Genomic DNA, 26,980 nt, shown 5'->3' with positions numbered 1-26,980 from the left:
AGGCACTAGCCTGCTGTGTCCTCCTCTGCCTGGCAAAGAAATAAAGCTGTTCTTTCTCTTCCTCAAAACTCTGTCTCTGAGGAGTTCCCGTCGTGGCGCAGTGGTTAATGAATCCAACTAGGAACCATGAGGTTGCGGGTTCGGTCCCTGCCCTTGCTCAGTGGGTTAAGGATCCGGCGTTGCCGTGAGCTGTGGTGTAGGTTGCAGACGTGGCTCGGATCCCGCGTTGCTGTGGCTCTGGCGTAGGCCGGCGGCTATAGCTCCGATTCAAACCCTAGCCTGGGAACCTCCATGTGCCGCAGGAGTGGCCCAAAGAAATAGCAAAAATACAAAACAAAAACAAAAACAAAAAACTCTGTCTCTGAGACTTAATTGGTGCTGGTGTACAGAGGCTGCATTTTCGTCTACAAGACTTGTTCCTTTTCCATAAATGTTCTCTAGATTTGCTCCTGCATTTTCTGTTTATAAATAACGCCTTTCATTCACTTAGCCTGGAAACCCTTACTGGAAAAAAAAAAAAGCACACACACACACACACACACACACACACACACACCCGACTACAGCAAATATTTTTTATTGCAAATATTTTAAAGCCTTTTTCTTCAGCAAATGACTAAGCTGAGAGCAATCCTGTTTATAATATGAATGACAAATGTATATGCCGGGGAAAGTGGTTGGTTTAGGTCAGGTTTTCTTAGTCTCGGAACTCTTGACATGTGGGGCTGGATAATTTTTTATTTTGAGGGGCTTTCCTGGGCACTGGGAGATGTTTAGCAGCCTCCCAGGCCTCCAGCCACCAAATGACAGTAGCTGTCCCCACCCCGAGCCGTGACAATCAGTAGTTTCTCTAGACTTTGTGTCCTGAGGGTTAAAATCACCCAGGTTGAAAACATCTCTTTAAGGCTGAAGTAGAGTGTGCGCTGTGGCAATGAGGTTTCAGAAGCCCTGATCGTGAGTCAAAATGAAATGTTTTTAGCTGTGGCATTTACAGAAAATGAGATTTCTAGTGTAGCCTCCTGGAAACAATAAACAAAGCTGCCTAGGGCCTGAGAGGTCTCTGACCCTCACTGAGCCCTCACTCTGTCTGACCCCCTCACCGGAATCGGAAGTCCGTAGTTGGGAAGTGCTGCCCTCTGGGAATCACACCTCTTACTCCCCTCACCCCGCCCTCCAGCTGGGGTCTGTCTCAAGCTCACTGATCAAGCCTTATCTGCAGCCTGCAACTCAACTCCCTTTGTCCTCAATTCCCAAGTTTGTCAGCGATGCTCCAGGCAAATGACAGAATTCATGACGTGGTTACTATTTGCAGAAGCTAATGGGCTACTGAGTCACAGAGGCACTGAAGCAGTAAAAGGCAAGGTTCTGCTACCCTGGTCCCTGGCCACAGCAGAGCCTGGAAAGCAGGACCTTTTTCCCAGAGGCCTCTGAGTTCTGCAGTAGTGACCCCAGAGGACCACCCTTAAAATGTAAGTAAATTGCACCCAACGGAGCTAGTACCAGGGACAAAGAGATTCAACCATCACTATAAACCAGAGGTAATAACATCACCATTCTGGTGGGAGACACTCAAAGAATCTGAACTCTTCCCATGAAAGGGAGCAAAGCAGAATCAAGAGGAGCCATTGGACCCAACCCCAATCCCTCCTAACAAGATTTAAAGCCAAAACAATTTTTTTTTTTGGCTGTGCCCACAGTGTACATAAATTTCCAGGCCAGGGATCAAAACGGTGCCACAGTGGTGATAACACTGGATCCTTAGCAGCTAGGCCACCAAGGAACTTCCATTTAAGGATAAGTGTTTAATTTCAATTCTTAACTTTTATTTCAAGTTTAAAATGCTTATCTTTAATTAAAAAATGCCTCCAGGAATTCGCACTGGGCCTCAGCAGGACGAACCCAACTAGTATTCATGAGGACATGGGTTCAATCCCTGGCCTTTCTCAGTGGGTTAAGGATCCAGTGTTGCCATGAGCTGTGGTGTAGGTCGCAGACGTGGCTCATATCTGGCATTGCTGCGGCTGTGGCGTAGGCCAGTAGCTGCAGTTCTAATTCAACTCCTAGCCTGGGAACTTCCATATGCCATGGGTGTGGCCCTAAAAAGACAAAAAAAAAAAAAAGAAAGAAAGAAAGAAAGGAAGAAAGAAAGAAAGAAAGAAAGAAAGAAAGAAAGGGAATGCCTTCAAATATCTCTGGGCCAGACCTGAGGCATGGGGTCCTACGCCCTATAAGTCAAAAGTGGGCCCATGTGAAAAGTCATTTGTTATTTCCAGTCACATGTTACTGCAATGACACAGGAATAAATATGACAAGGCTGCTGCTATACAAACAGCATCTTAGAATCGGAAGGAAGAAGGGTACCTACTCTATAAAAGAATGAGAAATGGGATGGAAAAGACTTTTAAAAGATATCTTTCTGGGGGTTCCTGTCATGGCTCAGCAGAAACAAATCCGACTGGGAACCATGAGGTTGCAGGTTTGATCCCTGGCCTCGCTCAGTGGGTTAAGGATCCAGCGTTGCCGTGAGCTGGGGTGTATGTAGGTCGAAGATGCGGCTCAGATCTGGCATTGCTGTGGCTGTGGCTGTGGCCAGCAGCTGTAGCTCTGATTGGACTCCTAGCCTGGGAACCTCCATATGCCGTGGGTGGGGCCCTAAAAAGACAAAAGACCAAAAAAAAAAAAAAAAAGATATCTTTCTGCTATGGACCGAATTTTTTTTCTTTTGTCTTTTGTCTTTTCTAGGGCCACACCCGCAGCATATGGAGGTTCCCAGGTCAGGTTCCAATCAGAGCTATAGCTGCCAGCCTACACCACAGCCACAGCAATGTGGGATCTGAGCTGCATCTGCAACCTACACCACAGCTCACGGCAACACCAGATCCTTAACCCACTGAGCGAGGCCAGGGATCGAACCTGAAGCCTCATGGTTCCTAATCAGATTCGTTTCTGCTTCGCCACGACGGGAACTCCTGTTATGGACTGAATATTTATGTCCCCCCTAAAATTCTTATGTCAAAATCCAAACCCCCGAGATGGTGGTATTGGGAGGCAGGGCCTCTGAGAAGTGATAAGGCCATGAGGGTGAAGCACTCACGAATGGGATAAGTGCCCTGAAAAAAGAGACACCTTCCTCCCCGTGGTTCTTCCGTTATGTGAGGACACAGAAAATGACTGTCTTTGACAAGGCCTCCCCAGACACTGAATCTGCTGGCACCTTGATCTTGGACCTCCCAGGCTCCAGAACTGTGAGAAATAAAATTCCGTTGTTTAAGCCACCTAGTCTATGGTGTTCTGTTACAGCACACTTGCCTCATGAGGGAAAGGAAATATGCAACAACAACCACAACAAACGCTTGAAAGTATTTGGAACAGGAGTTGCTTGATTCAAAAGTGAAGACTTTAAAAATGAGCAAAGTACGCACGTGAAACACAGGGAAAAAGTCATCTGCCTCTATTAGAAATACATCAAAGCAATTACCTAATTTATACAAGGTATTGCGTCGGCTAATGCTCCGCTGCTTCCTGACGAGCGCGGAGCTGGCCAGAGTGCATGCATTTTCCTTTATTTCTATCACTTGTTTATAATATTCAATTGCTTGCTTGCTTTGGAATCTAGAAAAGAGAAATCTAATTAAAGTTTGCACTGAAGAGGCATGGCATTCATCCATTTACCCAACAAGCGTTCCCTGAATGCTGGCGCTGGGGTGCAAAGATGAGTGGGCTTAATCCTTGAATTCAGAATTTCCTGCGGTAGGAGGAGACCCTGGAGACTGAAACGGAGGACCAACCACTAGTTAAGGATACGAAGTGCACACCTAAGGGTCTGGGACTTTAATACTGAAGAGTCTTCAGTGAAGAGAGTGCTGTGATCCAAAGTGCATTTTAGAAAATGCACCTGGCTGCGAGCGTGGAGGATAAACTGAAACAGGAGACCGGTTGGTCTAGCGGGAGAATGATGAGGGGCTGAGCTAACGCAGTGGCCTTAGACATGACAGGGGACCTGTTACGTCTTGGCATCACTTGGAAGGTGGCGGTCCCGATGCTGGGCGTGCAGTCAGACGTCGAGGTTAGGAGCTTGGGCTCTGAGGTCAGGCAGGCCTGGGAGGGACGCAGAGGTTAGGCACCAAGGCTCTGCAGTCAGACTCCCTGGGTGCGTCCTCATCTCCTAAACCTCGGTTTTCTCACATTCAAAATAAGGATAACAGAATTGTTATCAGGATTAAATAAGAAAATGCATGGTACAGATTTAGCATGATGTCTGATAATAAATATCATGAAGATGTATCATTAAGAAGGTGCGATGGTGTCTGCACCAGATGAGATGGGAAAGATGTATTTGGTTAGGGAGAGGGGATGGGTGGGTGGGTTTAGTTTTGAGACTATCAACTCCAAACTACCCGAACACTTTGGATACCTAAAGTGAGAATCCCAGAAGGCAGATGGATGTGCATGCACGCAACTGAGGCTCGAGGTCTGAGAAGGAGGTGGAGATGGGAAGTGACCACCCTGGAGGATGACGGCTGAAGCCCTAGGCACCGTCAAGCTTAGGGCACCAAGAACTAAACTGAAGAGAACACCACTGTTTGGATGAGATTCAGGGAGAGAGCGAGAAAACCCAAGAAAGAACAGAGAAGTCATCATCAGAGAAGACAGCCATGGTGGAGGGTGGCTCGGAAAGCAGGAGAGTATGGTTTCAGGAAGGAGGGAATCAACGCCGTCAAATACTCCAGCAGCAGAAGACCAAGGACGTCCACGAGCAAAGAGACACAACTACAGTGCTTCTGATGACATTCACAGTGCAGACGAAATGGAGCTGGTGGAGGAAGAGGGGGCCTGATGTCAGTGGGAGGTGAGGCAGTCGAAAGACTGGTCTGAGAGGGACACAGGGAAGCAGGTGCAAGGTTGAGCAAGAACGATGACACCGATTTCACTGAGAACGGACCACTATTCCTCTTAAGACAATTCGTTCATTCTTCTCTGGAGGGTGAAGGGGTTACTTTTAATTTCGTAATTTATTTTATTTTATTTATTTATTTTTTTTGCTTTCTAGGGCTGCACCCAAGCATATGGAGGTTTCCGGGCTAGGGGTCTAATCAGAGCTGTAGCCGCCGGCCTATGCCAGAGCCACAGCAACACAGGATCCAAGCGGAGTCTGTGACCTCCACCACAGCTCACGGCAACACCAGATTGTTAACCCACTGAGCAAGGCCAGGGATCGAACCCGCAACCTCATGGTTCCTAGTCGGATTCATTAACCACTGCGCCACGACAGGAACTCCTTGGGCTACTCCTTTAAAGGGTGATACTCTTGGAAAGGTTTAATGCTGTTCAGGGTCAGAGCTGACTCACGCCACATTCCTCCTGGAAGCAAAAGCCAGAAGAGGTCACCTCCTGGGTGAGAGAACTCTTTCAAGTACGGAGGAAAGGGAATGGCGGGGCGGGGAAGAGGGAGCCAGGGAGCGAGGAAAGGGCTACAAACCCCAAACCATACAGCTTTTCCATTTCACCTAGAGCGTCCCGGCCTCGCTGAAGAGATGCTGCGGGCTGGGCAAAGGACGGGTGCGGTGGGCTCTGTGAACTTAACAAAAAACCTTCTCTGATCCCGACCTGTCAGAAGTGGTCAGATCTGGCAGATCCCAATACGAATTAGATCCAGAGGGTAATACCTACAACCCACAGATGCTAACAGAGCTCTATGGGTCAGGCTCTTTGGGGCAATTTTCAAGGACGCCTCAACTTTTGGACTTCCATGTCCACCTCCACCTTGTCCAACCTCAGCAGGATCCCGAAACGTCAGTTTAGCCACCCTGGGTATCTGATCAGCCTCCATACTGAGTCAGATTTTCCTTACCCGCACTGTTCCCCGGTGACCTCTGATCGCCCTGGCCTGCCTTCAGCAAGAATCCTGTTGGGGCTGTTTAGCCAGAAACCCCCCCACCCCGTATCCCTGAGGTTTCCTCTTTGTAATTTTCCATCCGCTGAAGCTTCCACCCCACTTTTCCTTGTACTCGGAGTTGAGTCCGATCTGTCTCCCTCACTGCAGAAACCCCTGCAGTGGTCCCTACACTTATCACAAAGGGCCTGAGTCAAGTCTGTCTTACCTTCCCTTAACAAGTGTCACAGGAGTTCCCCTTGCGGCTCAGCTGTAAGGCACTTGACTAGTATCCATAAGGACGATCCCTGGCCTCGCTCAGTGGGCGGGTTAAGGATCCAGCGTTGCTGTGGCTGTGCTGGAGGCTGGCAGCTGTAGCTCCGACTCTACCCCTAGCCTGGGAACTTCCATAAGCTGTGGGTGAGGCCCTAAAAAGATAAATAAATTAAAAAATGTATGTCACAGTACTTTTTTCTTTAGGAGCTTTGGTAGTGACTTGTGTGGGGAGCTGAGGAAAGCCCCACACATCTTGAGAGAGTAGGAGGTCTTCCCCAGTGGCGCGCGGGGGGGGGGGGGGATGGAGAGCCGGGGGGCAGGGGCGCAGGAAAGCACAGCCTGAGGCACTGCAGGCTCTGGCTGAGGTCATGCAGAAGACAGACGAGGGGGCTGTGGTCCCAGAGACACACTCCACAGAGGCCTGAAGTACATACATCTTCATCACAAGGCCTGTGAGTGACACTGGGAGACACGCCTCCTGCCGAAACCTCTACAACGGTTTGTGCACTAAGAGCCGCCTTCAAATACATGATGGCTAGTGTCCTGACAAATAAATCAGGGCAGAACTGTCCTCGGTTTTCTGGGCAAGGCTGGAGCCAAAGGAGTGAGGCGCCCCGATGAGTGATCCCAGACCTTCCTGCCTCTGTGGGTTTGGGGGTCAGTAGGGGAAAGGAGACAGACCACTTGAAACATTTCCTAAAAGCTTACCTTTTACTTATCTCAGTGGAAAAAAAACAGTAAATCTGCTGAAAACTCCATTATTTCTCCAACTAGGATGTCTTTCTCGCCAAACTTCTCCGGATCTTTAAGCATTCTCGAAATTGCGTTTTTGCAAGAGAGGTGTTCCCAGCAGCAAATCTGAAAATAAAATGCATGTGTGTGACTTACTTGCTATGATACATGTTGGCTAACCTTTTTTGTGCTTTCGAAAATAATTCTCATAAAGTCCTTTATTCTATGTAGGACGCTACAAATCAGGAGAGTGGTTTATATGAGCAGAGTTTCAAGCCTTTCAAAATGATTTACAAGATGTGTGTACATCCTTATAAGAAACTAGGGCACTGTTCCCAACTCCACCACTTTGACATTCGGGGGCTGGGGAGTTGGTTGCGGAGGGAGCCGTGCAGGGTATAACATTGCAGATCATCCCTGGCCTGTGCCCACTACATGCCAATAGCAACATCCCCAGTCTTGACAAGCAAAAATGTCTCCAGACATTGCCCAAGGTCCTGTGGGGAGCAAGACTGCCCCTGGTTGGGAACCACTGAACCAGAGGACAAAAATGCGAAAATGCAGCCCTTCTTTTTGTTGTTGTTGTTGTTGTTGTTGTTGCTATTTCTTGGGCCGCTCCCGCGGCATATGGAGGTTCCCAGGCTAGGGGTCCAATTGGAGCTGTAGGCACTGGCCTACGCCAGAGCCACAGCAACGCGGGATCCAAGCCGCGTCTGCAACCTATACCACAGCTCGCAGCAACGCCGGATCGTTAACCCACTGAGCAAGGGCAGGGACCGAACCCGCAACCTCATGGTTCCTGGTCGGATTCGTTAACCACTGCGCCACAACGGGAACTCCTTTTTTTTTTTGGTCTTTTTTTGTTGTTGTTGTTGTTGTGCAGCCCTTCTTAACTCAATCAGTTAGGTGGGTCATGGATTATTAACCAGCACTGGTTAAGTATATTAATCATAATAGTAACAGCTGGTATAGAAAACAACATTTTTAAGGAGAAAAATACATGTTTACATCAGAACGCCTTCGGTGTATTTCATAGCAGCCTGGTCACAGGTATTGCTGTCCAGTAAGCTGGACATTTCAGCAAAACATCGCAAAACATGACTTTCTTTTAAGTCCTCCTTGGATGCTTAAAACAACTTTGCCAGGGTGTTCAGCACTCTGCCTGCAGGGAATAAATTTGGGCAAAGATGATGCTCAAGGCTTTTCCCACAGAAGAGTCAAGATGTCACGAGGCAGAGTTGCTCTTATTTCTTTTTTGCTTTTTAGGGTTGCACCTGTGGCAAATTCCCAGGCTAGGGGTCGAACTGGAGCTGCAGCCACCAGCCTGCACCACAGCCACAGCAACGCAGGAATGGAGCCATGCCTGTGACCTACACCACAGCTCGTGGCAACACTGGATTCTTAACCCACTGAGCAGGGCAGGGATCGAACCCACATCCTCATGGATACAAGTTGGGTTCGTTTCCACTGTGCCATAGAGAGAATACCCTAGGCAGAGTGTTTAATATCATTTCTTCTTCACTGTCCATAGCCAGGTTTTTTCTTAATAAATCTACTACTGACCCCCATTGCGAGGGAACTGGTTTTCATATAATGCATTTGCTTGTGTGCAGCTGTCATAGGGCCAAGGAGCTAAGACAATAGATTGAGACCAAATTCAAGTCTGTTTTGCGAATGAACAGGTCAGAAATAGAGTGAGAATATGGACACAGTGAAACCAGCCATCACCATGGCAACCACGGCCTACAGAAGGCAGCCTGTACAGTCTTGTGATAAGAAACAATAAAATGATACATGCTTGCAAAAGAAACACAGAAATAAGCCCCATAAACCTAATTAATAAATAATAGGCTGTACCTAGATAGTATTGCCTTGGGAGTGCCCTTCACAAAGGCCTAACATTTTGCCAATTTATCGAGAGTTAGTCTAACAATAATAAACTTCTAAAAAGCAGAAAGTGTTTCCTGAGCCACACTTTATGGTTAAAAAAATATATTAATGGTTTCCCAGAAGGCGTTATTAGAAATTGCTTAAAACAAGGGAGTTCCCTTCGTGGCGCAGCAGTTAACGAACCCTATTGGGATTCATGAGGATGTGGGTTTGATCTCTGGCCTCATTCAGTGGGTTAAGGATCCAGTGTTGCTGTGAGCTGTGGTGTAGGTCACAGATAAGGCCCTCATCCCACATTGCTGTGGCTGTGGTGTAGGCCAGCAGCTGTAGCTCCTATTTGACCCCTAGCCTGGGAATATCCATCTGCCAAAGGTGAGGCCCTAAAACACACACACACACACACACACACACACAAACCCAGCCAAAACCAAATTGGAGTTCCCTGGTGGCTCAGTGGGTTAAGGATCTGGCATTGTCACTGCTATGGCTCTGGTCGCTGCTGTGGCATGGGTTCAATCCCCGGCCTGGGGAACTTCTGTATGCCATGGGTGAGGTAAAGAAGGAAAGAAAGAAAGAAAAAAGAAAGAGGGAAGAAGGAAGAGGGAGGGAAGGACAGAGGGAGGAAGGAAGGAAGAATGAAACTGCTGGCACTAAGCAAAGCAGATTTAACTCCCTATGCCGTGGAATTCAGTATTAATTATAAAGGATGACATCAAATTATCAGAAAGTGTCTTTCCCATCATCAGTAGCACCTCATTCACACCCAGGACCCACCACACTCCGCCCCGACCCCATCCAGGGCCTCACGCTGTACATGTGCATGTCAGGGAGAGACAACCACACACCTAGTCCCTCCATGTCCACTCTCACCCCGCATGGAAACCTTTCTCCATACAGCAGCAAATGTGATCTCAAAGCAGAAATCAGGCCATGTCATCCCAGCCTAACGCCTGCAAGGCTTCTCCTCACACTGATAAAATTTAAATGCCTCCTGCCGCTGGAGGCTTGCAGGATCCAAGCCCAGCTGCTTCCTGTCCTTTGTTCACAAATGTTTCTCTTTTAAAAGAAAATTTTTACTGGAGAGCACAAAGAACTATATCCAATCTCTTGTGATAGAACATGACAGAAGATAATACAAGAAAAAGTATATATATATATATATGGATGACTGGGTCACTTTACTATACACCAAAAGTTGACAGAACATTGTAAATCAACCATACTTTAATTTTAAAATTCTTTTAAAAATAATGTATATATATGTAGACTCTGTCACTCTGCCATACAGCAGAAATTAACACAACACTATAAATCAACCATATTTTAATAAAATCTGTAGGAGTTCCTGTCGTGGGGCAGCGGAAACAAATCTGACTAGGAACCTTGAGGTTGTGGGTTTGAACCCTGGCCTCACTCAGTGAGTTAAGGATCCGGCGTTGCCGTGAGCTGCGGCGTAGGTTGCAGACGTGGCTCGGATCTGACGTTGTTGTGGCTGTGGCGTAGGCCGGCGGCTGCAGCTCCAATTTGACCCCTAGCCTGGGAACCTCCATGTGCTGCGGGTGCAGCCCTAAGAAAAATAGAAATAGGAGTTCCCGTCGTGGCGCAGTGGTTAACGAATCTGACTAGGAACCATGAGGTTGCAGGTTCGGTCCCTGCCCTTGCTCAGTGGGTTAACGATCCGGCGTTGCCGTGAGCTGTGGTGTAGGTTGCAGACGCGGCTCGGATCCCGCGTTGCTGTGGCTCTGGCATAGGCCGGTGGCTACAGCTCCGATTCAACTCCTAGCCTGGGAACCTCCATATGCCGCAGGAGCGGCCCAAGAAATAGCAACAACAACAAAAGACAAAAGACAAAAAAAAATAGAAATAAAAATTGTAAAGCAATTTTTTTGTTGAAGTAGAGTTGATTTACAATGTTGTGTTAGTTTCAGGAGTACAGCAAAGTGATTCGGTTTTATATATACTTTTTCTTTTCCAGATTCTCTTCCACTCTAGGTTATTACAGGACATTGAATTATGTTCCCTTGTGAGACAGTAGGTCCCAAAGGCTTCTTTCCATCACGAGGACAAGCCAGAGCCCTCTCCCACCTCAGGGCGCTGCACACGAAGATCCATTTGTCAGGACGGCCCCCCACCGCCTCCTGCCCACCCACAGGGGGCTCCTGCAGGCTCTCAAGTCTCAGCTTAAATGCCCCCTCCCGAAGAGGCCCCTCGACCATCCTTTCACAAGTGGTCCCTCCCCCGGCTTGAGCTCTGCCTCCCTCGCCTGTGCGCGTCTCTCACGGCCTTTAGTCTCACTGCATTTGTCAGCTCCCTCGTGTGTTGTGAGTCAGCTCCTTTACAGAGAAGCATGGGTGACTCTGTCCTGCTCACCCTGCTGGACTCTGCCCCAGGTAAACAGTTTTTGAATGTGTGAGCCCTGGTCAGCCTAGAATCCTCCCCCACCACCCATATCTGCTCGCCTAGACCCTGAATCCCCCTGACCCCGGAGAGCAGAAGTGCAGTGTGCTCCCATCAAGGCTACTGCTAATGCCGCCGATCCAACTCTAAGCATCCCTGTCCACTGGGACCCCAGCCCACCCGCTGGTTTGGCCTCCTTGGTACACTCGTCCGTACAGGCCAAGATCTGCCAAACTCCCTGGAACTCTGCGCTTTGGACACCCCAGCCAGCTTAGGGGGCCAGTCCCAGAATCCACGGAAGTGTCCCTGGTTCCCACACTGGTTTCCTCTGCTCATCAAGGCCCCAGCATGTCCATGACCAGCCCTGCCTGTGCAAGGATGATGACTTGGAAGCCAGCCTCCACAGACAGAGGATTAGAGCTTCACAAACACTGATGCTAGAAGAGATTCTGCACAACAAGGACTTAAGCGGATAGGCTGTGGGCTGGAGAGGCCTAGCTTGAATGCTCAGCTCCAGATATGCTGGCTGTGGGAGCTGACACAGTTTCTTTCAGCTCCGACCTACAGTTTCCTCATCTGTAAAGTGAGGGTAGCAGTACCTACCACAGGATTTATCACTGAAGGTAAAAGAGATGGTGAGCAGAGAGTCCCTTGCACATAGCAAGCATGCAGCAAATGATAACTATTACTACGCAAGTGGATTCACAGCTGAAATGTAGAGCAGGCAAGCAGCTTGCCTGAGGTGAACTTTGATCCCATAGCCATGGCGGTGGATTGTAACAACAGCTGGGATTCCCCACACCAACCTTGCCCAGCTCCCCTTCGCAGTGCCGCTCTGCACCTCCTCCCATCCAGAGGTCAGGGTCTCTTTCTCCACCCTTGAATGCTGCCTGGTGATTTGCTGTGACTAATCGAATGCAGTGGAAGGGGGTGCCATGCAGTTCTGAGCCTAGGCCGATCTCCGCTCAGAGTTCTGCAGGCCTGGGCCATCTTCCCGAAGGATGAGAAACATGGGCCGGGCCACCCTGTCACCCCGTCAGACAGCCATCAGACATCTGGGTCCTCTTAGACAAGCCAGACCCACTGGTCCTGCCAACTGATGGCAGATGTTTGCATGAGCCCAGCCCAGATCTTGCTAAGCCCACCCCGGACCAAGGGGATCCCCTAGGGGGCCCATGGACCTGTGGGCAATGGTAAGCGGCTATTGGTTTTAATCCATTAGTTTGAAGATGATTTGTTATGCAACATAAGTTAATTGACAGAGCCATTTAAATATGACAGAAGTCCTCGGTTTCGTCAGACTGTAAATCAGAGGGTCAAAAATGGTTAGTAGCTGCATTCAATGGACCTTCTTTGTCTCTGTCCAATGAGTGGTACCATTGGAGCCTCGGGCATCAGATACTGAGCAATAATGCTTTCGGGTCTCCCATGAACGCTTTTAGACTTACAATAATGTGCAATGTAGATGCTATTTTTATTCTTTTCTTACAAATATGAAAACTGTGACCCAGAAAGGCTAAGTCTTGTATCTAAAAGGAAGTGGAAAGGTGGGATTTGAACCCAGAAAGGCTGGCTTCACAGTCAAGCTCTGAACAGCCCCCTTACTGCTCAAAGCCTCCTCTTCTGAAGCGTATCATAACAGCCTTTGACCTTCTAAAAGGATGGCCTGTCGCAGGAGGAATGCTTGTGATCAACTGACACACAGCCACCAGCCCAACAAAAAATCAAATGAAACTAAACCCACACACAGCCGTTTCCCTTCCTTCATGGGTAGGAACAGCCCAGGAGTTTGACACTGAAACACGAGAGGTTAAGTCCTCTGCCCGTGCTCACCATCCCTTTTTGCTTCACTAGGTCTTGGTTGTCTTTTAAGGTGCTAGGTGAAAATTCTATCAGGTTGGACCATGCTTTTTGGAAATACTGGAACCCTTCCTGAGTCATCCCCATTTCAAGATAGAGTCCCCGATAGCATTCTGTACTTTGAGAAACATTTCTGTCATGGATGGACTCTATACAAAATGAAAGAGATGCAGTGTTAGACCAGGCACAGCCCCCAGACCCCTGCCCAAGAAAGGCTCATTTCACAGTGAACTGGCCAAAGATCGCATGCCTTCCAACATTTCCCAGGGAATTCTAAATACTGATAAGATGACGGTCAGAGTGAAACATTTATTGGGAGACACTGCAAACAAAAAATAAAAATGTTTTTGCAGGTTGTTGGTTAACGGTAATAAAAATTTTTGAAAATAGGTGTAACATAAACATGTCTTGCACCTATTAAAGCTCCCGAAGGAGATATTATCTAAAATCCAAATGAACACCTAAAAATATTGTCCACATGAATTCAAATGCGACCAGAGATCTAACTTTATATTTGACACATTTAAAAAAAATGTTTAGGTTTCATTGAATTATAGTTGAGTTACAATGTTGTGATAATTTCTGCTGTACAACAAAGTGATTCAGTTATGCATACCATTCTTTCTCAGATTATTTTCCCATATAGGTTATCACAGAATATTGAGTAGCATTCCCTGTGCTATACAGCAGATCCCCGTTGACCATCCATTCCATATACAATAATGTGCATATGCCAAACCCAAATCCCCAGTCCATTCCTCCCCGACACCTGTCCCCTTTAGCAGCTATAACTTTGTTTTTGAAGTCTGTGAGTCTGTTTCTGTTTTGTAAATAAGTTCATTTGTATCCTTTTTTAGATTCCACATATAAGTGATATTACATGATGTTTGTCTTTGTCTGATTTACTTCACTTAGTATGATAATCTCTAGGTTCATTTATGTTGCTGCAAATGGCATTGTGTTTAGAGACTTGAATTTCAATTTCCTTTCCTGGTTTAGCACATTTATTTCAGGGGCACTTAAACTTCATTACCTTAAATCACTCCTCTTGTCAAAACCTTATCAAGGTGTAAAAATAAACTAGTTGTTTATAATATTTTTTTTGGCCATGCCCACAGAATGCAGAAGCTCCCCAGCCAGGGACTGAACCCATGCCACAGCAGTAACCAGAGCCACAGTAGGGAAAACACCAGATCCTTAGCCCACTGGGCCACCAGGGAACTCCCACAGTTATAATCTTCTAAATGAGAGCTATTGATGAGGTATCTTACTATTAATCCTCATTTCAGAAAACTTAATATTAACAAGAACTCATGTGACTATGTTTGGTAACTGTGTAAGGCCCTATTCAAATGGACAGCATTATCACCATCACTGGTTATGTAATACTTTATGCTGAAAAACTAGCCCAGGACAGGACTGACTGAACCAGTCCTGGGGGGGAATACTTCCTGCTCTCCTGTACCTCCTGAAAGTACCATTCCATGTCAAACTAACCTTCTGCAGCTTGATCCAGAGCTTTCCAACAAGTGTCCTACAAAGAGGCTACAGCTATTCTGAAATACTGATCTTGTCCCTGGAGGCAGCCCGGTGTGGTGTGAGATCCCTGGGCCCATGGTCTTTCATACCCCCTCTTGGGTATCTTTCCAAGTGACCCCTTCTCGGCCGCCAGCCTAGATCTCAGCCCTCATGCTCACTTCAAGATGGCCTCCATATTGACTTTACTGAGACTGAACCTACTCTGAGAGATTGCCTTGGATGTTGGTTAGGATCACGATGGGCTGCAAGTAACACAAAACCCAAATTAACAGTGGCTTGATTTCTCTCTCATATAAAAGTCAGAAAGTAGATGACCCAGGGCTATAGATATAGTACAAGGTCAGAGACATGGTTCACTGTTTGACCTCACCTGACCTCCATTCCAAGGACACCTCTTGGTCTAAAATGGCTGCTCCATCTCCAGCCATCGTATCCACAATCCAGCCAACAAGAAGGAGGAAAGAAGAGAGGGAGGGTACACCCTCCTCTTCATGGAAACTTCTCAGACATTATCCACATCACCTCCATTCATATCCCATCAGCCAAAGCTTAGGTGTGTGCTCACCTCTAGTTTCACAGACAGCTATAAAATATACTCTGGGCTAAACATCTAGGAGGGGAATGGGCACATCGTTTAATATGAATGGGGAATAGATACTAGGAAATTACAGTCTCTGTAATTTTCTTTTAAATTTAAAATTAGCTGTATTTTCACCCATTTTCTTCCCTCCTGCGTAACCTGGAGGAAGGGATGCCCCACTTCCTTACCAAAGATTCACTCCTTCCCAAGGTCTTAGAGTCCTGTCCTCTTCACAGAGTCCCCAGCAGCATCTCCAAGCCACCTCCTCCCTGGCTCATTTCCTCTTCCACCAAACACACAAATCCTGGATCAAACCTAACCTGAACCTGATACAATCCTGACTTTTCATCTTTCTCCTTTTCCCAATACCCTTCTCAAACAGGTATCAATACATGGGGCTTCTCCACTTCATTATCACATGCCCACCTCTTAAAGCCCTGCAGTTTGGCTCCTCCCCCATATACTCCCTTTCCGTCTCAGAGGTTACCACTGATTTTCATTCACCAGACCCAGGGGCCTTCTTTCAGTCCTCACTTGTCCAGACCTCTAAGCAGCAAGTGATGCTGTGAACTACTCCCTCCTCGATTTGGGGAAACTAGGCTATCCTGATTCTCTTCCAGTCTCTCACTCCTGTGCAGGTTCTTTCCCTTTCCTCTTTTTAAGGATAAGCCATTTCCCAATAACCAGCTCCCGCTTCATTCAGAGATCTTGTTTCCTCCTGTGTTTTCAGCATTCACATGAACGGAGATGTCTCTCCAGACTCTCTCTAGATTTCCAACCCCGCATTTCCCCAGCTGGCTGGACACTCCACTCGGATGTTTTTCCTGAACGGCAAACTTTGCCGTTTGAATGTTAAAAAGTCATCATTCTCCCTCCAAATCCAGCTCCCTCTTTGAATCTCCCCACTTCCTTCAATCAGACTCAAATCCTCAGGGTTTCCTTGCCTTCTCCCCATGTCATGGCCACATTTCCAACCAGTCTGAGTTGGGTAGAATCCCTGTCACAAGGAGGATGACAGCTCCCAACCCACCACCAGGTCACAGTGGCCCTTTGATCCTTGAGTCTCATGGCCTACATTGCCAGAAACGCTAATTAGCATGTCAAGTGCCATCACAGAGTGTCACTTTGCTCTTTATGAAGATGCGCCTTTTATCCTCCTCTTACTCCAGACTGTCTGCTTCCTGAAGGCAGAGACCCCGCAATTCAAGCACTGAGCTCTATGTTTTGTGGGTATTCAGCAAACATTTGTAGGTATGCACAGTGATTGGGACCCATTCTTAGGTCACGGTGGGTGCTGGCCACCACCCATGCAGCCCTGCCCCAACAAAGCTCTTGCCATGCATGAGCTCAGTGGATATTTAAAGAAACCATAGGAAATAAGAGTTATTACTCCTTTATTACAGGCAGAGAAACTGAGGCTCGGTGAAGTTAAATAAACCACACAGGCTCACATGGCTAGCAACTAGAACAGGCCCACCCAGACCGGCCTATCCCCAAAGTTCTGCTCTGCGCATTTTCTTAACAAGTGGGCCTCTGACACATAAACAGGGGCCTCTTCACAAAAGCATCCTCTGGTTTTCCTGCAGCCCAATGCACCCACTGTGGGGGCGAGTCATGAGACTTACTTTTTTAACAAGTATACCAACTACTGGAATCCAGCTTCTTTCGGCCTCAGCACTATTGACATCTATGCCATAGGATTCTTTGATGCGGGGGCTGTTTAGAACATTTCAGGCCTCTGGCCACGAGATGCCATTAGCAACACCCCCCCCACACACCGAGTTGTGACAACCAAAAACGTCTCCAACATTGCCAAATGTCCCTTGAGAAACAAAATTGTCTCCCGATGGAAAACTGCTGCATCAAAATTTTAAAGTAACCTAATCTGAAGAAATTACAAAAGTGGTTTGGTACAGAACATATACAGCACAAATAACAAGCTATTTCCCCTCAGGATTGTTCTGTACCTATTTCAAAGAAGTTATTGCCCCACATAGTTTTAGAACTTCTCTTTTGGAAATGGCTTCAGAGCCTAAGGAAAATTCTTTTAATAGTCTCCATGGTGGCCAGTCCCAAAGAACTGTTGCAAAAATATTTTGAGAATAAAATCATAAGATTGATGCCTCTGGAAGCAGGGCTCTGAAGTGGGAAATCTTCTCGGAGTGTCTCCGCTTTTCCCTGCCTCCTGCACGGCCTCCTCTCCCTTCCCCCACTGACTCCACCGACTCTGCTTCATCCCTGATGGAGACGCTGGCAGTGACTTCCAGCTACACGGGGAGCTCCACGAGGACAGAAAGCATGCCTGCCTCACCTGCTGCTATCCCCCAATTCCCAGTACAGAGCTCACGGTGGGCAAGGCCCTCAGTGAACGTTAGCTGAGGGAGGGAGGGAATGACTGGTGAATGAATGAGCGAATGAGTGAGTGGCTGGGTGAGGGAATGAATGAATAAACAGCTGAGTGAGTGAGTGGCTGGGTGAGGGAATGAATGAATGAACGTGTGAGTGAGTGAATGGCTTGGTGAGGGAATGAATGACTGAGTGAACGCATGAATGGCTGCAATCAGGCACTCAGTGGTTACCTATTAAAATAATTGGTGCTGTGCAGAAAGATACATGTCAGTGGTGAACATCTGGACCTCATGTGGGAAAAAAACTTTTTTTGGTATAGGGGGATATTCCATAATCACAATCAAATACCAAAGAATCACTGAACTCTACTCTCTGAAAGATGAAAGTGTTGTCACAATAGCTTAAATCAAACTCGTGTTATTTCTAACCTAGGCCTTAGTCCCTTTATAACCCATGGGCGGTAGTAACAAAACAATGTAGGATCTCACTCTGTGCCAGGCACCGTGGGAAGTGCTTTTGCACCTGCTCCCTTCACCCTGTTAACAGGCCTGAGAGACAGATATTAGAATCCTCAACAATGAAAACTCACTGAGTCAGAAGTTCAAATTCTTGCCAAAGTCACACAGCAGTAAGTGCCAAAGCACTTTAAATCTGGGTCAGTCTGTAAAAATAGCCCAAGCTCCATGCACTACTCCATGCTACCTTCTAAGGACACAAAGTATCCACAAATTCAAGTTGACTCATTGAATCTTTTGTCACATTGACAAATTTACACACAGAGATTGCAAATCACCAGGGAAGATACGAAATTCCCTCTGTCATAAAGGGACTTGAAATCTTGAATCTTACAAATCTCTTTAGATAGAACTCCTTCTAGAAAGATGTATGTTGATGGGGCAGAGACAGAGCTTTGTGAAAATGTGAAGGCCTTTGGGAGTTTCCAGGTGGTCTTGTGGGTTAAGGATCAGGCATTGTCACTGCTGTGGTGCAGGTTTGAACACTGGGCTGCGAACTTCTGCATGTGGCAGGTGTGGCCAAAAAAAAAGAAAAGAAAAAAGAAATGTGAAGGCCTTTACTTTAAAACAAAAATAGCTTTATCCTGGAGTTCCCATCGTGGCACAGCAGAAGTAAATTCGACTAGGAACCATGAGGTTGGGGTTTCAATCCCTGGCCTCACTCAGTGGGTTAAGGATCTGGCATTGTCATGAGCTAGGATGTGGGCTGCAGACTGGGCTCGGATCCTGTGTTGCTGTGGCTGTGGTGTAGGCCAGCACCTACAGCTCCGATTTGACCCCTAGCCTGGGAACCTCCATATGCCATGGATGGCGCCCTAAAAAGCAAAAAAAAAAAAAAAAAGTGTTGTCTTGGGTTATACTGCCCTTGGTCCACAAACCCTACTAAAATATGTAAACATTTATAATTTTTTAAAGGGCAGTTGAATGTCAGCCTGAGAATAGTTACAGTTATATGTTAGGAGTGAGAGTTTCATTGTATTCAACAAACACAAAAGTTTATATCTGAGGATAAGTAAATCAATATAGGAACAAGATAATCAATCAACCTTCTCCAACATTTTTAAGAAGATTATAACCAACTCTTTAACCAGTCTTTTATTAATTTATTTCAATCCAATACTCTCTTTTCCATTCTGTTTTATGAACACTTTTTCCCCAATGACACCTGTTGGTATTCATTCATTCAATTCATTCAGTTCATTCATTCATTCATTCAATTAAAACTTCCATCTATTTATTGCTTGTCATCACTAATATGCAGTTTGGGGCATGAATTAAAATCAAAGTTTCCCCACTGATGAAGATAAGTAATGATTATTTGTATTTATTATGCATTATTCCTCTATTTGCAGACTAAATTATAACTGAACAAAGGTAAGTAATATCTGGAAACATCTAACACAATTTGAATAACAGTTGAAGGATTTAAAATTATTTCCCAATTTACCTGCATTAACATGCTCTCAACACTCAAGAATAACCCTTCTGCTTTGTTGGTCCTGCCCAGAAGCTTCAGAAATCTCGCAATAAAGAACATTAATCAGCATTTGCCACTGGTGTAACCTCAAAAAGCCTACATTCCATCACTAGAATGGAAAGAAAAGCAAACAATTCTAATGAATATTTGGAAAAGAACAAAGAGGGCCTATCACCTAATCCAGATACAAGGGTTGAATATTAAATACATTATCTAGAAGTTCCTTTGTGGTGCAGCAGGTTAAGGATCCGGTGTTGTCACTACAGTGGCTGTGGCGCAGGTTCATTTCCTGGCCCAGGAACATCCACATGGCACAGGCACAACCAAACCAAACCAAACCTAAAATAAACCACTATCTATATTTCACTCTTTCTCTCTCCAGGGATTAGCACTTGGTTTTTTATTAAAGTTTACATACGTTAGCAAGTGAAATAACTCTTAAGGCCTTTAAATAATCCTCATGTGTAAAATTCAAAAACCAGAGCATCAGAAAGAAAAAAAAAAGAGTATTTCTATAGCTTAGTCCCTATGTTGCTGTAATTTGCATTTGGGAGTGATTTTCAGTCTAGAATTAAAAAGTATTTACATTTCTTACACAATTCTGCCCTCTGTTGCAACTGTCTTGAATTACTGGCTTTAAAAGAATGAACAAAGTATTAAAAGAACAAAATAGGAGTTCCCGTCGTGGAGCAGTGGTTAACGAATCCGACTAGGAACCATGAGGTTGCGGGTTCGGTCCCTGCCCTTGCTCAGTGGGTTAACGATCTGGCGTTGCCGTGAGCTGTGGTGTAGGTTGCAGACGCAGCTCAGATCCCGCGTTGCTGTGGCTCTGGCGTAGGCCGGTGGCTACAGCTCCGATTCGACCCCTAGCCTGGGAACCTCCATATGCCGCGGGAGTGGCCCAAGAAATAGCAACAACAACAACAACAACAACAACAAAAAAGACAAAAGACAAAAAAAAGAACAAAATAGGGAGCATAGTGTGTGTGTGTTATTACACACAAATGAAAATATACAGAATTTCTGAACTTGAAGACTCAAGTAAATGCATGATACCACAAATCATCATTTTCAGAATTCTCTTTCCAAATATTTCAATATTCAACTTCTACATTTGTCCATTTGTTACATTCTAAATTGTGCCGAATGTGTCTGACACAAATATATTCATAGTCCTCACCTGCTCCTTTGGACACCAGACCTTGGGTGCCCTCCTGCTTTCTTTCTGCACCTTTTCCGTGGCTCACCATTCATGCATGGAATAAACGCTTATTGAGCACCAACATGTCAGCGGCATTCCAGGCTCTGAACACCAAGCCCAGCAGACAAGAGTGCAGCCCTCAACATCAGGGAGGCCACCAGGAACCTTTGAACCATAGCTATGGTCCCTCAGGTCGGGGAGAAAGGACTAAGCAGAGCCAAGGGAGAGACAGAGCTGAGGGCCAGAGTCCAAGATGTTTGTCTGCAGTGGCTATCTGAGCAAAGGGGCCTGAGGTGGGTATGAGAACTGAGGGGGTTGAGCTAAGCAATGGGGGAGCCTAAGAACCACAAGGAGCTGCTCTGAGCAGGCAGAAAAGGGTGGTCTGGCCACATACCCAAGGGATGGGCTGCTGCCCAGAAGTGGGAGTTTTGCAAATTCCAGGGGGATTACTGAGTTCAGACTCCTGCCACAAGCTTGGGTTGGAATGGACTGAGGAGCCATCCAGCTCCCCCCTACCCGCTGCTCCCACCATGCTGTTGCTGTGGGGATATAGCTATGAACACAGGAGGTAGCATCTGCTCTCAAGGAGCTTATATTCCAGCAGCTAGAAGAGTCAGAGGTAGGGGTGAGGAGAGGAGCAAAGATAGACAATTTAAAAAGGAAACAAGGCAAAGTCAGGCAGCTGTAAAAAGCTATGCAAAGAGTTAAAACACATTGACATGACAGAGAATGACTTACTATAATTTTAGATTGGGAGGCCACCCTGAGAGAGTGACACTTTGGCTGAGATCAAATAACCAGAAAGGACAGGTACTATAACGAATGGGAAGAATGTTCATGGAAGAGAGAACTGCTGGTGCCAAGGCCCAAAGGCAAAATGTATTTGAAGGGCAGAAAGAAGGCCAGGTGGTTGGCATCTAGAAGTCAAGAGGAAGAATCTTACAAAATGATGCTGCCCAGGCAGGCAGGAGCAGATTACATGAGGCACTGTAGGCTAGGCTGAGGAATTTAGATTTTAGTATATTTGAAACAGCAGGCTAATGGAGTTGTCCTAGTCTGAGAAGTGACATGAGCTAGCTAACATTCTTAAACACTCATCTTGTCTACTATGCAGGCAGTGGACGTCATAGGAACAAAAATGAAAGTAGGAAGACCAGAAAGAATGCTGTTAAAATGGGCCAAGGGAAAGGGGATGGTGGCTGGGGTTCACTAGACTGAGACCAGTGAATAGCTGAGGTTAGCAGGACCCCTCTAACAACTCCTCTTCAACATCATACTTGGGGTCCTAGCTAGTGCAATAAGACAGAAAAGGAAGTAAAAGATATACATATTGGGAAGGAAGAAATAAAACAGTCTTTGTTCACACCTGATATGATCGTCTATGAAGAAAATCCAAAACTATCAACAAAAAATTCCTAAAACTAATAAGAAATTAGAGCAAGGTTACAGGATACAAGGTTAATATATAAACGTCAACTACTATCCTAGCAATAAACAATTGGAATTAGAGATTTAAGACATAATACTATTTATAATAGCACACCAAAAATGAAATACTTAGTATAAATATAATAAAATATGTACATGATCTACATGCAGAAAACTACTGAACTCTGATGAAAGGTATCATAGAAGACCTAAATAAATAGATATTCCATATCGATGGACTGGAATACTCAACACTGTTAAGATGCTTGACCTATAGATTCAGTGATATCCCCATAAAAATCTGCTATGGACATGCAACCACTTTTGACAAAGTAGCAAAGAGAATTCAGTGGAGATAGTTTAAATAACAAATGATGCTGGAACAATTGGAAATCCATGTGTAAAAAAAATTAATCTAGACACAGACATTATGCTTTTCACAAAAAGTGCTCAAGATGGATGACAGACCTAAAAAAATGAAATACTATTAAACTTTTAGAAGGAAATGCAGAAGAAAAGCTTTGTGACCCTGGATTTGGCAATGAGCTATTAAGTACAACACCAAAAGCACAATTTGTAAAAAAAAATATTAAGTTAATTTATTAAAATTTAAAACTTCTGCTCTGTGAAAGGTCAGATATTAAGATAATAAAAAAAACATGCCATGGATTGGGAAAAAATACTTGTAAAATACATATCTGATAAGGGATTTCTATATAAGGAACTTTTAATACTCAACAGTAATATATATAAAGGTGATCAACATAATTATCATTAGGGAATTGCAAATTAAAACAACAGTAAGACAGATGGGATTAAGATGGTGGAGTAGAAGAATTAGAGCTCATTTTCTCTCACGAGAACAACAAAATTACAACCAACTGCTAGACAACGTCCAACAAAATAGACTGGAAAGTGTCAAAAAAAGATATCCTACTCAAAAAGACAAAGAGGAGGCTATATCAAGATGTTAAGAGGGGCGATTATGCAATATAAGCAACCCCATACCCACCAGCTGGGCAGCCCACAGACAGGAAAGTAACTATATCACAGAGAAGTGAGAGTTCTGAGCACCATGTCAGGTTTCCATGCCTGGGGATCTGGCACTGGGAGGAGGAGACCCTGGAGCATTTGGCATTGAAGATCTGTGGGGCTTGTATGAAGGAGATCTACAGGACTGGGGGAAACAGAGACTCCACTCTTGAAAGGTGCACACAGGTTTTTGAGTGCACTGGGTCCCAGGGCAAAGTGGAGACTCCATAGGAATCTGAGTCAGACCTGCCTGCAGTTCTTGGAGGATCTCCTGGGAAAACAGGGTGACTGTGACTCACCGTTGGGGAAGGACATTGGAGGCAAAGGTCTCAGGAATAATCATCAGCATGAACTCCTCTAGAGGTGGCCATTTTGGGAAAATCTGGCCCTGCCCACAAGGGCTAAGAAGCCTCATGCCAAACAACAAACTGGGTGGGAACACAGCCCCACTCATCAGCAAACAAGCTGCCTAAAGATCCCCCCCCACCCAAGCACACAGCTGCCTCTTATTACACCCAGAGACAAAGCCCCACCCCCCAGAGGGATAGGAATCAGCTCCACTTACCAGTGGGTAGCTACCAGTCCCTCCCACCAGGAAACCTGTAGCAAGCCATCATACTAACTTCAGCCACAAGAGGGGCAGACATCAGAAGAAAGAAAGGCTACAACCCTACTGTCTGCAAAAAGGAAATCACACTAAAAATCTATACAAAATGAAAAGGCAGAGAATTATGACTCAGATAAAGGAACAAGAAAAAAAAAAACCAGAAAAATGGCTAAGAGAGATTACCAACCTCCATGAAAAAGACTTTAGAGTAATGATAGTAAAGAAGATTCAAGATCTTGGAAATAAACTGGAGGAAAGATTGATAAATTACAAGAAACACTGAACAAAGAAACAGAAGATTTAAAGATTAAGCAAGCAAATATTCAAAATACAATAACTGAACTTTAAAAATTCACTAGAAGGAACCAACACCAGAATACAGGAGGCAGAAGAGCAAATAAGAAAGGTGGAAGACAGACTGGTGGAAATCATTGATGCAGAACAGAAAAGAGAAAAAAGATTGAAACAAAATGAAGGCCATTGAAGAGAACACTAGGACAACTTTAAATGTACCAACATTGTATTATATTGGTGCCAGAAGAAGAGAGAGAGAAAGGGCCAGAGAAAATATTTGAAGAGATAATAACTGAAAACTTCCCTAACATAGGAAAGGAATCACTCACTCAAATTCAGGAAGCACAATGAGTACCATATAAAATAAACCCAAAGAGGAACACCCTGAGACACATATAATCAAACTCACCAAAATTAAAGACAAAGAGAAAATACTGAAAGCAGCTAGGGAAAAGAAACAAATAACATACAAGGGAATCCTGATAAGGTTATCAGCTGATTTTTCGGCAGAAACTCTGCAGACCAAAAGGGAGTGGCATAATGTACTTAACGTGATGAAAGGAAAAAAACCTCCAACAAAGATTACTCTACCTAGCAAGGCTCTCATTCAAATTTGAAGGAGAAATCTTTATGGACAAGCAAAAGCTGAGAGTATTCAGCACTACTAAACCAGCTTTACAATGAATACTAAAGGAAGTTCTCTGGATGGGAAAGATAAGGCCACAACTAGAAACAAAAATATTACAAATGACAAGGCTCACCAGTAAAGGCATACATATAGTACAGGTAGGAAATTATCCACACACGTATGTGCTACCAAAACCAGAAATCATGAGAAGAGGGTACAAACACAGGATACTGGAGATGCATTTGCAATTAAGAGACCAATAACTGAAAACAATTTGTACGTGTGTGTGTGTGTGTGTGTGTATACTCCTATATCAAAACTTCATGGTAATTGCAAAACAAAAATACAACAGATACACACACAAATAAGAAAAAGCAATCCAGGAGTTCCCGTCGTGGCGCAGTGGTTAAGGAATCCGACTAGGAACCATGAGGTTGCGGGTTCGGTCCCTGCCCTTGCTCAGTGGGTTAACGATCCGGCGTTGCCATGAGCTGTGGTGTAGGTTGCAGACGCAGCTCGGATCCCGCGTTGCTGTGGCTCTGGCGTAGGCCAGTGGCTACAGCTCTGATTCGATCCCTAGCCTGGGAACCTCCATATGCCGCAGGAGCAGCCCAAGAAATGGCAAAAAGACAAAAAAAAAAAAGAAAGAAAAAGCAATCCAAACATAACACTAAAGATAGTCATCAAACTACAAGAGAAGAAGGGAAGAAAAAAGACCAACAAAAACAAATCCAAAACAATTAATGAAATGACAATAAGAATACATATATTGGAGGTCCCATTGTGGCTCAGTGGTAACAAACCTGACTAGTACCATGAGGACACATGTTCAATCCCTGGCCTCACTCAGTGGGTTAAGGATCCGGCATTGCCATGAGCTATGGTGTAGGTTACAGACATGGCTCAGATCTGGCATTGCTGTGGCTGTGGTGTAGGCCAGCAGCTACAGCTTTGATTTGATCCCTAGCCTGGGAACTTCCAAATGCCATGGATGTGGCCATAAAAAGACACACACACACACAAAAATAGCACCTATATCAATAATTACCTTAAAGGTAAATGGACTAAATATCTCAACAAAAAGACATAGACTGGATGAATGGATACAAAAACAAGACCCATATATATGCTGTCTTCAAGAGATCCACTTCACTTCTTGGAACATGTAAAAATTGATATTGAGAGGATGGAAGAAAAAATTCCATGCAAATGGAAATCAAAAGAAAGCTGGAGTAGCAATACTCATATCAGACAAAATAGACCTTAAAATAAAAAAAACATTATAAGAGACAAAGAAGGACATCACATAATGACCAAAGGATCAATCCAAGAAGAAGATATAACAATTGTAAGTATATATGCACCCAAAAGGATCACATCAATATATAAGGCAACTGCTGACAACATTAAAAAGAGAAACTGACAATAACGCAATAATAGTGGGGGACTTTAACACCCCACTTACAGCAATGGACAGACCATCCAGACAGAAAATCAACAAGGAAACACAGGACTTAAATGATGCATTAGACCAGATGGAGTTAATAGATATTTATAGAATATTCTATCCCAAAGCAGCAGAACACATATTCTTCTCAAGTGCACATGGAACATTCTCTAGGATGGATCACATTCTGGGCCACAAAACAAGCCTTGGTAAATTTAAGAAAATTGAAATCATATCAAGCATCTTTTCTGAACACAACACTATAAGAATAGAAATTAACAAGAAAAAAACTGTAAAACAAAAACAAAAACAAAAAAACATGTGAAGACTAGACAACATGCTACTAAACAACCAATGGATCACTGAAGAAGTCAAAGAGGAAGTTAAAAAATGCCTAGAAGCAAATGACAACAAAGACACAACAATCCAAAACCTATGGGATGCAGCAAAAGCAGTTCTAAGAGGGAAGTTTATAGCAATACAAGCCTACCTCAGGAAACAAGAAAATTTCAAATAAACAATTTAAGTTTACACCTAAAGGAACTAGAGAAAGAAGAACAGACATAATCCAAAGTTATCAGAAGGAAAGAAATCATAAAGATCAGAGCAGAAATATATGAAATAGAAACAAAGAAAACCATAGAAAAGATCAATGAAAGTAAAAGCTGGTTCTTTGAAAAGATCAACAAAATTGATAAACCCTTAGCCAGACTCATCAAGAAAAAAAGAGAGAGGACCCAAATCAAAAAACTTAGAAATGAAAGAGGAGGAGTTCCCATTGTGGTGCAGTGGTTAACGAATCCGACTAGGAACTATGAGGTGGAACTATGAGGAACTTTGACCCCTGGCCTTGCTC

At 44.9% G+C, this 26,980-nt stretch overlaps 1 pseudogene; it reads right to left on the bottom strand.

The window, feature by feature from the left end:
• The window catches only part of LOC125130457 (putative tetratricopeptide repeat protein 41), an 86,214-nt pseudogene that overhangs the window by 18,785 nt on the left and 40,449 nt on the right, over positions 1-26,980 (bottom strand).

The sequence above is a fragment of the Phacochoerus africanus genome, chromosome 7 (genome assembly GCF_016906955.1).
Source record: "Phacochoerus africanus isolate WHEZ1 chromosome 7, ROS_Pafr_v1, whole genome shotgun sequence".
NCBI classification, from domain to species: Eukaryota; Metazoa; Chordata; class Mammalia; order Artiodactyla; family Suidae; genus Phacochoerus; species Phacochoerus africanus.
This window is presented reverse-complemented; position numbering and strand designations above follow the sequence as displayed.